This window comes from Saimiri boliviensis, chromosome 6, assembly GCF_048565385.1.
Source record: "Saimiri boliviensis isolate mSaiBol1 chromosome 6, mSaiBol1.pri, whole genome shotgun sequence".
Taxonomy (NCBI): domain Eukaryota; kingdom Metazoa; phylum Chordata; class Mammalia; order Primates; family Cebidae; genus Saimiri; species Saimiri boliviensis.
This window is the reverse complement of record NC_133454.1, coordinates 27,436,054-27,446,480: the sequence shown is the minus strand read 5'-3', so window position 1 is coordinate 27,446,480 and position 10,427 is coordinate 27,436,054. Positions and strand designations below refer to the sequence as shown.

The window sequence follows — 10,427 nt, the reverse complement described above, 5'->3', positions numbered from 1 at the left end:
ATGTATAAAACCAAGCTGTGCTCCTACCACCTGGGGCACATATCCAGACCTCATGAGGGTACATCACGGGTGCGTGCATCCTCAAACTTGGCAAAATAAACTGCCTAAAAAAATACAAGACCTGTCTCAGATTTTCGGGGTTTATACATGTAATGTAAGATGTTAATGTTTGTAAAACACACATTATTCTATCTACTATTAAAACTATACTGCCAATTAACCTTAGACTTTCTCAACAAAATAAAAATGTTGATGAGGTACAAATAATATATTTAAATGTAAATAATGTGACAAGTTATTATATGCCTACTTTTAATTTTTTAATACACCGGTTTTGACTACTTTAATGCTGCAAGAAAAATGAGTAATTAAAACATGAATAAAAATGTTTACAGGGAGTGGCCATGTTTCCTCCAGCCTCAGGCTTGGGGTGACTTGAAAGGCACCTGCCCATCCCCAGCTTTCATCCCAGCTGTCCTGATGGTGGCTCTAAGCATTTTTCCTTTCTCCATATGTAGACCTCACCCCAAAAACAAACTCAAATTTTACAATATGTTAGGGTACGCTACGATGATGAGGAGCCAAAGCCTCAAGCAAGGGAGGCTTCTGAAAACAAGACTTATAGACTATAATGTGTGGAAGTAAAGCCAGTGTTGGAGTTCCTTCCTCTGCACACGGGGAGCAGACAGGAAGCTTTTGTCTCACCTTCCTCACGTGGTCTGCAGCCACATCTCCCCAGGTCAGACCTGAGAAGAACAAAACTTTGATCTTCACTGTGGACACACTACCAGGTTCTCCAAGGCCATGGCCTCTCCTCAGGTGGGTCCTGAGGAGAACAAAGCTCTGCTTCTAATCCTAACCCTGCCTCTAGACTTTGACCCTGACCCTAAACCCTGATCCTCACTTTGACCCTGACTTTTATCTTGACCCTGACCATGACTGTACCTCTAACCATACTTCCAGCCCCGACCCTGACCCAGGCCCCAATTCTAACTCTATTATTATCACTATACTCTATCTCTAATCTTACCCTCTAGTGCTAAACAGCTGTACCCAAAAACACTTTTTGATTATTCAACTTCTTTTTCTTGAATTCTCTAAGGACATCCTAAATGAGATGTCATTATGTATTCTGCAGTCCCTCTGAGTGGCATGGCTTCAAATAAGAAGTTTTAATACTTTGCCACACAGAAGTGTGAAGTACTAGGTTGTCAGGAATGCATGTTGGCATTCACGAGTCATTGGCGCTGTTCTCCACATATTTTCAGATCATTTTTTATGAATGCATTCTGACTATTCCATCACACCTACTTAAATTTTTTGCCATCGTAGGTGAGAAGAAATAATATGTGACTTTTTCAGGAGAAATCTCCAAGAAAGAGTTCTATCCAGCATACTTTTTGTCTTTTCTAGAGCAATGGGGATCTTATTGATGGTACCTTCTTCAGCCTCGATTCCTGTGTTAGGACGACAAAGCACAGAGTGACCATTCACCTGACCTATGATGAGATGCAAATAAATGAGGAAGAAGATTTTTGAGCCACTGAAATGTGGATGTTGTTTTTCACCGTGGTTTAACCTAGCCCCCACTGACTGATGCAGGCCTGAAGAATGAGTCAGAACTGGGTCTGGACATGTGAAGTGCACTCCTCCAGGCTAAGTAAAATTTAAACCTTGTTGCAAAGGTAACAGTGAGCACGATGCGTTATTAGCATGTGTGTGGGATACATAAGGTATGTCAAGTGAGAATAATGAGAAACTCAACTTTAAAGACAGTGCTAATTTGGACTGTAGAGAGACTCCAATGTCCTACTTAGCACTTGAGACTGTGATGGCTGAACAAACTCATTAAGAACCCTAAATGAAGGCTTGGGATAAATATCTGAGGGTGTCTAATATACCAATTATTCATCCTAGAATGGGCAGAGTCCTTGACCCCATTCTAGGGAGACTTCCAAAAGAAAAGAGACCTGCATTTCTCCAACAACCTACATTGAGAGACTTTCCTGCACATCTGAGCTGTGGCTAACACTCCTCACCTTTCATTCTGTCCTCAGTGTTTTGGGGAAACACCTTTAACTCTCTATGACTTACAGGTTAATAAATGACCCTTATAATTCCCTCCAGAGATAGAAAAGACTAATGATGAGGGAGTCTGAGTTCACAGTAGCAAGCAGGCATGTGTGCTGAGAACTCTGTGAATAATTCTTGAAAGGTAGAAGTTGGGACGGACTCAAGGGAAAACCTAGTCTGAAGTGTTACTTCTCCTCATCTGCATGTACGGTCTGGGTAGTTCCTGCCTGCCTCCAATTGACAGCATTTAAAGAAAAAGAACACCTACGATGAAGGGAAGCACAGCTGGCATGTTTTTCCGTTTGGAGACATGGCTGACAATTTCTTCATAATGGGGACACAACTGGCAATTTTCCTACAGAGTGAGACAGATGGCAATTTTCCTTCAGAGATATGCAGGCAACAGTTTTGCCCCTGGAGAGAAAAGCCTCGCCGATTGAGATGCAGCCAGTAATTTTTACTATAGAGAAGACACATCCAATAATTTTGCCCAATGAGAGAAACGGCCAACACTTTTCCCACAGAGGACAGGAGAAACAGACCAAAAATTCACAGTGGGGAGAAGTAAGGAGTGAATGGGCTGGTGTGATCAGGAAAGACTTAATAATAAGATGAGCCTTAAATGATCAATAAGCACTGGAGAGATAAGAGGTTAGTACATATTTTAGGCTTTGAAGGCCATTTGATGGCCATTGCAACTGTTTAATTCTGCCTTTTTAGCATGAAAGCAGCAGAGACAATACATAAACAGATGAGCATGTATCGCACACGATGGCTTTGTATATGGACACTGAAATTTCAGTTTTGCATAATTTTTACGTCATGAAATACTATTCATATTTTGATTTCTTCATTTGAAAATGTGAAAATGTTAATCTTTGCTAGCATTGTAAAAAAATAAAGTTGTGAGTCAGAAAAAAAAAAATGGGCCACGTGGCTCATCTGCTAGATTACTAATACAGTGTTCTGCAACGTTGCTTAACACAACGGGACTCTCTCCAGACTCAGAAGGTTTAATTGCTCACCTACTTCTTTTTCTGCCTTCTTGAGCTCCTAAAATGAAAATAACTCTGGGATGATACAGTGAGTCAAAGAAGTGCCAACCGTATCACAGCAAAATAAAGATCCCTAAAAAATCCCTGGCCTAAGATGACAACCTTGGCTGGGTAAGTCTGAATGTGCTGAGAATGGACATGGGAGCATGAAGGTGGTCAAAATGTTTACATTAAAGAACTTCCACATAGACTACAAGAAAAGAGGGAGGAATGGAGATGGCAGCCCGAGTCCCTAAAATAAAAGCAGATGTTCTGAGATCAGTTATATTCTTTCCAACCAAAATTAGAGACAGAAACCAAAGTTTAGCCTGAGGTGACAATTAGCTGGGCAATAAGCCAGAGGCACATGTGGTGTACACAGATTTAAACATTCTCCCTTATATTAATATAAATACTAAATTAATATCATATAAATATAAACACTTGGGTCTACAGTAGTTTAAAAGGAGATCTCACAAATGAGTTTGGCTTTTGAAGGCTAGCACTGATGGTCCAGAGAATTTATTTTGGTCCAGAGAGAGAAAGAGAGGAATCAATTTCGTTCCAGAGAGAAAAAGAGAAGGATTTCTCTGGTCCCTTCAGGAAGGCATCTGGCTTTGCCTCTCCTTGTATGTTTGAACTATGCATATGGCAGAAGACAGAATTTCACAGATTTGAGGTGTGAAAAGTCACTGGGTGCTTTAAGAAGCCTGGGATTCTTCTTGGAAAAATAAGTTCATGGAGACAAAATGAGTTGGAGAAGGTTGTTATTTAAGTGAAGCAGAATTGCTTTTAGTAATCTGCTTATTACCCTCACCCTCATCCCCTTAACCTCTAATCCTTAACCCTAACCCCGTGACCCTAACCCTACCCCTACCCAATCCCTCATCCTACTCTTTAGCCCTGACCCTTGACCCTTGTCCCCAATCTCCAACCCCCAAACCCCAACACCAACCCCAAACTTAACCCCTAACCCTACCACTAACCTTAACACTTTACATCTGCCCAGATTCTCCAGCAGAAGCAGGGACCCTTGGCTCCCAGCTGTGCACCACTGCATCTGGCACAGGACTCCATAGCAGTCCCCAAATAGGCACCTGAATGCCCACTGTGCCAACCATGCAGTGGAAGCCCGTGCTATATTCTAACCTCCAAAACCAGGGCCCAGCACCTACATCAGGCTGCTCAGGGCCAAAGTAAGCTGGGACACCCACGGTTTTCATAAGACCAAGGCTCTCTCATGCCTTCTGTCACAGAGCGAGACGCAGACCCAGCATCATCGCATGCCCCCTCCTTCCCTCTGTGGCAGCTCGGCAACCTTCCAAGTCAGGGGTCCTTCCCTGATGACACTCCAAGCACAAAGCACTGGACTTCCACACAGTGAGGCTGCACACATTATTCTGTGTAGATGCCCACTTAGGCCGCTGGGAGAAAGGGTGGTAGAGGGACCCTCACGTTGCCCTGTGGTATGCATGCTCTGGTTTATACGACTGCAAGTCATTTATGAGAAACTCAAGCTGAAACACTACTTGTTTCCAATGTTTTGTGGGAGAGGATTTACAATGTACTCTTCCAAACAAGGTAGCCACAGAGCACAGTTACTACTTCCCCTCTTAAGTTGCTCTGAGGGCCTCTGCATCAGTTCTAGAATTGGAAGACTGGTGGAGAAGAACTGGGATGTTGAGGGGTACTGGATACTTGCTGGACACCAGCCTCCCCTAAACTAAACTTACAGACAGCCCAGATCCCGCCTGATAAATCAGACATTTTAACACACACAGCTCTCGATAGCAGGACTTACAGATGCAAAACTCTAAGGCAAAGGATTGTCTCAACTCCTTGGTGTCTCAAGGAACTAAAACACTGCCTAACACAGGTGCACCATCAAAGTTATTATTAAATGCGCTTCTATATTTTATTCGTCTTTGATTGTGGAAGTGATGTGATAAACACAGTGGACTAACGACCTTTGAGATCTCTTCACGGGATCCTTTCTTGTGGACCCCCAGATCTGCCAACATGGAGAAGGCATCCATAAACATGTGCAGGACAGAGGCCAGATAAAACTGTCTCTCAGCCTAAAAGTGGCCTGGCAGTCACAGGAACGGCCACGTGGAGTCTGGCCCATATGAGGAGTCAAGCTTTCGGCTTCAGGCACCCCACTGCACCTGCAAAACCAAGTTGTGCCTAACAAAGAAGAATCAGCCAGCCTACTCTCCCTAATTAAAGATTCTCCCCAGGGCCTGAAAACTTGGGGGGATTACTCCTCCCTCCTCAGGCTTGGTCCCAAGGTACAAGACCATGTGCACCAGCAGCATGGGTCAGCAAGCCAGCAGAAGCAGAAAAGGGCAGGCCGGAAGACAAGGACCCCCTGAAGATCAGGAGAGAGGCTGTCTAGGTACCATAGAGCAGTTGCGTCAGACTGGAACACGTCCCATTTACAGGAGACTAGAAAACCCCAGCCTCACCCTCACTTGGGGCTGATACCATTTTAGGCCTCAGCCCATCTGCACCCAGGCACTCATGAAAACATCATGTTGCTCCACACCACCTCAGGCTGTTTGCTGGCGCTCTCAGGGTTTGAACCAATAATAGAGCCTTGTGCCTAATATCCCAGGTGGTAATGCAAGAGCGATACCTGGGTGACACGCCTCCTCCTCCACCCTCCATATCCAAGTGATCACCAAGGTTACAAGCCGGCCAGGCAAGGTAGCTCACACCTGTAAGCCCAGTACTTTAGGCGGCTGATGCCATGTGGATCACCTGAGGTCAAGAGTTTGAGACTGCTCTGGCCAACATTGGAAAAGCCTGTCTCTACTAGAAATTCAAAAATTAGCCAGTGTGGTGGCAGGCGCCTGTAATCCCAGTTACTAAGGAGGCTGAAATAGGAGAATCGCTTGAACCTGGGAGGCACAGGTTGCAGTGAGCCGAGATCACGCCATTTCACTCCAGCCTGGGCAACAGAGCAAGACTCTGTCTCAAAAAAAAAAAAAAAAAAAAAAAAAAAGAAAGAAAAGAATTAATATAATTTTGACACCAGAAGAGGGGTCCTGTTCCAGACCCCAGCAACAGGATTTTGGATCTCACACAAAATGGAATTTATGGCAAGTCACACAGTCTAGTGACTTTAAAAGAGTTTATTAGCCACTACTAAGTGACAGAGCAGGGAGTCCTCAGAAAGCAAGAGGAGGAATGCACCTGTTTTAAAGAACAAAAAAATTTTTGAGACAGAGTTTTACTGCTTGTTACAATGACATGATCACGGCTCACTAAAACCCCTGCTTCCTGAGTTTAAGGATTCTCCTGCCTCAACCTCCCAAATAGGTGGGATTACATGTGTGCACCACCACGTCCAGCTGGGTTTTTTTTTGTATTTATTTTCCATTTTAATTTATTTTTTTATTTAATTTTCTTTATTCCATCTCTGTAAATTCCAAAAATTGCCAATGCTGACTATATTTCCAGTCGTCATGGCGGGGTATTGGGAAAAGTTTTCATTTAGCAATAATCGCACCTCAGATAAACCTCACTGGCTATGATACTGCCACTGTACAAAGCTATTTTTTTTTTTAATTTTTAGTAGAGACTGGGTTTCACCATGTTTGCCATGCTGGTGTCCAACTCCTGGCCTCATGTTATCCACCCTCCTCGGCGGATAAGCGATTAAGTAATCACACTTGTAATCCCAGCACATTAATGTAGAAACAGAATTACTTAATGTTTGTTTATATAGGTCATTAAGAAGAGTGTTGTCTCTTATGAAGGATTGTGATCAATTTGTGTCAGGCTACTAGTATTGCTACTTTTCTTTGTTACTATTGATTTTAACAATAATTTATGAGTGTACTATTATCTTTAAAACTTATTTGTAAATTAAGAATGCTTTTTGCTGGCCGGGCGTGGTGGCTCAAGCCTGTAATCCTAGTACTTTGGGAGGCCGAGGCTGGTGGATCACAAGGTCAAGAGATCGAGACCATCCTGGTCAACATGGTGAAACCCCATCACTACTAAAGGTGCAAAAAATTAGCTGGGCATGGTGGCGCGTGCCTGTAATCCCAGCTACTCTGGAGGCTGAGGCAGGAGAATTGCCTGAACCCAGAAGACAGAGGTTGCGGTGAGCCGAGATCGCGTCATTGCACTCCAGCCTGGGTAACAAGAGTGAAACTCCGTCTAAAAAAAAAAAAAAAAAAAAAAAATGCTTTTTGCTTAAAGTACTGGTATATTTTTATAAGTTTTGGGTCTTTATTTAGTTATTAACTTGTCCCTGCAACCATAAATATTTTATAACCAAAGGTGCTCAATCCCTAAATATATAATCCAACAGATTTAGTGTGTGTGTGTGTGTGTGTGTGTGAGAGAGAGAGAGAGAGAGAAAGAGAGAGAGAGAGCGAGAGCGAGAGAGAGAATCTCAATCTGCCTCCCAGGCTTGAGTGCAATGGTGTGATCATGGCTGGCTCACTGCATCCTCAAAGTCCTGGGCTCAAGTGATCCTCCAACCTCAGCCTCCTGGGTATCTTGGACCACAGGCACGAGCCACCATGCCAGCTAATTTTTATATTTTTTGTAGACATGAGGATCTTGATATCTTCCCAGGCTGGTCTTGAACTCCTGATCTCAAGTGATCCTCCCACCTTGGCATTCCAGAGTGCTGAGATTACACTCGTGAGCCCTACACCCTGCCCAGATTTAGCTTTTTCTAAAGCTTTTATTTAAAATAAAGTCACTAAGGTTAAGATGCCTCTGACAGTTTCGCATTTTAAGTGCAAAGACTGTTGAGTGAATTTTTCCATCAGTTGTAAAACGTGCATTCATGTTTATCTCATTCCTATGGTTTCCAATTAATCATCCCTTCTTCCTTTTTGGAAACACACGGGCTAGTGGGCTCCATGTCAGTTTGCATTTCCAGAACGACGGCGCTGAACACTCTGCTCTTCAACTTCAAGTGGTGCAGAGGGACGGCCACCAGAGGGCGCGTGGCCTCGGCCCTGCAATGCCCCCGGTCACCAGCAGAGGGCACGCTGGAGCAAGGCGGCATAACTGCCTAAGGGCCAAGCTCCTCTAACAATCAGAAGCCCGGCTTTACAGAGGCTTACAACTCCAGATACGACATGTGAAAGGGTCTTGGGTTTACAGTTCTAGAAATTACATGTGAAAGGGTCTTGGTCCATGGAGTAGGTGTGGGGTGGGGGCTTGAACTCATTTAAGTTAAAACAACACCTTCCGGAAAGATTCCCCCATGCCATGCCTGAGATCTATAAGGTGGCACCCGATCGGCCAGCCTTTACTTCTATTGAAGTACGGTGTAAAAGTCAAGGGGGAGGTGATCTTAGATGCTTGGGTCTCCTTCCTCACCAGGTCACCTCCTCCCTGCACATGGCCACTCTCCCACCTGGGCTACTTTCCAGTCTCACTCACAATCGCTCTTAGCAACTGAGGAAAGAGGACAGCTGTGGAGCCTCTCCCTTGTCCAAGTCACTCTGCTGAGAGACCTGATAACTCATCTCACTGGACCCTGGACCGCCATGGGAAGAATAACTCTGCCCCTGTATTTCAGACAAAGACTATGAGGTGGTCAGGCACGGTGGTTCACATCTGTAATCCCAGCACTCTGGGAGACAGGGGAAAGTGGATCATGAGGTCAGGAGTTCAAGACCAGCCTGGCCAAGATGGAGAAACCCCGTCTCTACTAAAAACACAAAAATTAGCCGGGTGTGGTGGCGGGCACCTATAATTCCAGCTATTTGGGAGACTGAGGCAGGAAATTGCTTGAACCTGGTGTCAGGTCTCCATATGCAAACCTGGAGCCTGAAAGTCTGAAGTCCTGTTTGCCTCCTGATCCTCTCCCACCCAGCCCCGAGCCCCCGCCCCCACCCCCGCACCCCCGCATTGGCCATTGCCTCTGAGTGCCCAGCGGAGCTTCCCTGGACAAGCCCCTCAACCAACCCTGCCATTTCAACTGTTCTTATGAATGTGAATACCCCTCACCCATCCTGTCATCTTAACTGCTCTTCTGCCTCACTGCAGACGCCACTGTAACTGAACTTGTGGTCATGTACACTCCTTGCCCTTACCCACCACTGTAACTGATCTTACTCTGTAACTTTCCACTGCCCGCCCCAAACCTATAAAACCAACTCCCACCCCACTGCCCTTTGCTAACACCGTTTTCGGCCATAGCCAACCGGTACCCAGGTGAATAAACAGCCACATTGCTCACACAAAGCCTGTCTGGTGAGGGGGGTCCCTTCATTCAAAGCGTGAATTTTCAACATTTTGGTACCAAAATCCGGGATAGGGGAACTCCTCCAGGAGACCAAACCCCCATCCCTGTTCTTGTGCCTCCTCCATGAAGAGATCGACCTACCGACCCAGGTCATCAGACTAGCCCACACGCACACCACCGGCTGTTTTGGGAAGCAGTCTGTCTTTTTTTCTTTCCTATTCTTTTAAGTTTTCCTTTCCACTTCCTCCCCCTTTTGGTTTCATCGTTTTTCCACTGCAAACACAAGGACAATCAGGTAAACCAGGTTCTTCTGTGAGGTTCGGGGCCAGAAAAATCCTATGTAACTCATGGATCCTGGGACCCAGGTTCCCCAGGGGCTTGACTGTCATGGAGATGTTCACCCTAGTCACTCGCCCACAAGGCTTAGAGCTGATATTGGTGGCAGGTAACATACAGGACGCTCTCTTTGACAGCTCACCAATGACGAGGTTCAACCCAGGCTCACCAAGGGATGCCTGTTGAGCAGCTAGGTTGTGTGCCTATTCACCTTGTCTCTGCTGCCTTTCCAGAACCAAGGGCAATCATCCATCCTCTATGCCTCCCTCCTCTCTGCTGGCCTGTGTTCTAAAGAAACTCAAACCTCAGGCCAGGCGCGGTGGCTCACGCCTGTAATCCCAGCACTTTGGGAGGTCGAGGCGGGTGGATCACGAGGTCAAGAGATCAAGACCATCCCGGCCAACATGGTGAAAGCCCGTCTCTACTAAAAGTACCAAAAAATTAGCTGGGCATGGTGGCATGTTCCTGTAATCCTAGCTACTCAGGAGGCTGAGGCAGGACAATTGCTTGAACCCAGGAGGTGGAGGTTGTGGTGAGCTGAGATGGTGCCATTGCACTCCAGCCTGGGTAACAAGAGTGAAACTCTGTCTCAAAAAAAAAAAAAAAAAAAAGAACCTCAAACCTCTCCAACTGTCCCCTAACCTAAAACCCAAACGTCTCTGTAAACACTGCGTTCTCTTTACTGGGCCACTGCATGGTCACAATACAAGTTAAATAATGGCTCCAATTGGCCAAAAATTGGCACATTTCACCTCTATTTT

General features: G+C 45.3%; 1 non-coding gene across 1 annotated transcript; it reads right to left on the bottom strand.

Annotated features, from left to right (window-relative positions):
* Nucleotides 1-6,525: 6,525 nt before the first annotated feature.
* LOC141584969 (U4 spliceosomal RNA) lies at nt 6,526-6,666 on the bottom strand. The gene has a single exon (XR_012518253.1). It is a non-coding gene; the product is annotated as a U4 spliceosomal RNA (small nuclear RNA).
* Nucleotides 6,667-10,427: the final 3,761 nt, after the last annotated feature.